Below are 2312 nucleotides of genomic sequence, written 5' to 3' on the forward strand. Positions count from 1 at the left end.
GTTTGTCACAGCTTTCCTTCCAAGGGGCAAGCATCTTTTAATTTCATGGCTGCAGTCACCATCCACAGTGATCTGAGAGCCCAAGAAAATAAAATCTGTCACTGCTTCCACTTTTTCCCCTTCTATCTGCCATGAAGTGGTACTGTAATTTAAAACACTAGAAATATTGAGGATTAAAGTATTTTATTTCTTCATAAAAAAACTGAAGAGTAGTTTGAACAGTTCTTCTGATCATGTAACTATATAGAATCTTCTCTATCCCTTTCAAATTGTCACACTTCTAAGTTTGAGTCAGTTTGCCACCTTTCATCTCTTTCACTTACAATGTTGCAAAATAGCTCCAAACGCTCCTATAACGTGAAGTTTTTGATAATGTCACTTCCCTGGGACATCGTCATCCTTTTCATCACAACTACTTTCCTCATTTATCTTGATAGATTTGTCTTCCTCTGGCTGCATTTCCAGAGCGTATCTAATGGTAGCAGTGTCAATATTCCCAGTTAAGTCTGGCATAACTCCATTTATGTTTGATTTGAATTTTACTTTCAGCATTATTACTTTTAATTTCTTTCCTGCATTTTCATCTTTTTTGGTCAATACCCTTTTTATAAAATGTCATGTGAATTTATCACTGAGAGGCAAGGAGGCCATACAATTGCATGCTTTGCTATCTCTGCATGAACTGAGTAACAGATATGTAGTGACCATTCTAACAGATTTGAAAGGTGTATCGTGATTGGTCACTGTCACTGGTCATTACAAGCATCTGTTAATTATGTAGCTATTTGAAGACTGAAGCTCTGGCAGTGAAGTTTGTACTTTACACAATTACAGTTAGTATACCATGGTAATTGAAATTTGAATCATGTCATTGTGTAGCTGCCTCTCTCTGTATGTGTACACCTATTTATGTACAATAAAAGGTATATAGGTACCCATTGCACTATTCTGGCAGCTTTCTGTAATTTCAAATTTGTCATAATAAAAATTGGAGCAAGACAGGGAAAAAGAAGCAGGCCGTGGAGGAAACAATGAAATAAAAAAATGTAGAGAAACAATAGGCAACAAAAACAGACCAACAGGGAATCCAGAGAATAGAAAAGGCTGTGGAATTAGACTACTTCGGTTTGAATCCCACTTTTTCCATCAGCTGCATGATCTTGGACAAGTTATGTACTCTCTGAATTGATTTCCTCTTAAAAAAAAGGAGATAAAAATGCTACCTACTTCACATGGTAATATGATGACTAAATAAGTTGTATATGGACTTCTCAGTTGGTCCAGTGGTTAAGAATCTGCCTGCCAATGCAGGGGACACAGGTTCAATCCATGGTCTGGGAAGAATCCACATGTTTTGGATCAACTGGGCCTGTGTGCCACAACTACTGCGCCTGTGCACCCTAGAGCCTGGGCATGGCAACATTGAGAAGCCGGCACACCACAAGTAGAGAAAGCCCAAAGTGAAGTGACAGTGAAGCCGCTCAGTCGTGCCCAACTCTTTGTGACCCCATGGACTGTAGCCTACCAGGCTCCTCCATCCAGAGAATTTTCCAGGCAAGAGTAGTGGAGTGGGTTGCCATTTCCAGAGAAAGCCCAAGTGCAGTAATAAAGACCCAGTGCAGTCAAAAATAAAGAAATACTTAAATTTTTAAAAATAAATAGGTTACAAATATAAAGTACTTAGCACAATAGTGATACACAGTAATTACTTTATAAGTGTAAGGTATTGCAGGTTTGTTAATCTAGGGGAGACTTTAATATATTCAGATACCATAGGAATCCAGATTGAAGAAGGGATAACGGATATGGTTCCTAAGAAGGTGAGAGGGAATGAGATCTGAAGAAGAAATAGAGGCATTTGGTCTTGGACCAAAGTATGAATATCTCTATTTTAACAGGAGGGACAGAAAATACCACGGGTGCCCATCTAAGTTGGGTGGTAAATATGCTAAGGAGGAGGTGTTACAGTATAATGACTTCTGTTTTCTCTAAGAAATAAAAGGTAAGGTATTTTCTGAGAGTGAGCAGCAAGGCAGGAGTTTAGAGATTGAGGAGAGTGGAGAAGATCTGAAATGGCCCTTGCAGAAAGTAAGAGAGCCAGCTAGCCAAAGAAATATAACAGCATTGTTGGCAGTGAGGGCCTAGAGCTCAGTTCAGTTCAGTTGCTCAGTCATGTCCGACTCTTCGCGACGCCATGGACCACAGCACGCCAGGCCTCCCTGTCCATCACCAATTCCCGGAGTTAAGGAGACAAGGGAATTCCAGGTATTGGCAAGAGGATTACTGAAAGTACAAACCATGAAATCTAACCT

The sequence above is a fragment of the Odocoileus virginianus genome, chromosome 4 (genome assembly GCF_023699985.2).
Source record: "Odocoileus virginianus isolate 20LAN1187 ecotype Illinois chromosome 4, Ovbor_1.2, whole genome shotgun sequence".
NCBI classification, from domain to species: Eukaryota; Metazoa; Chordata; class Mammalia; order Artiodactyla; family Cervidae; genus Odocoileus; species Odocoileus virginianus.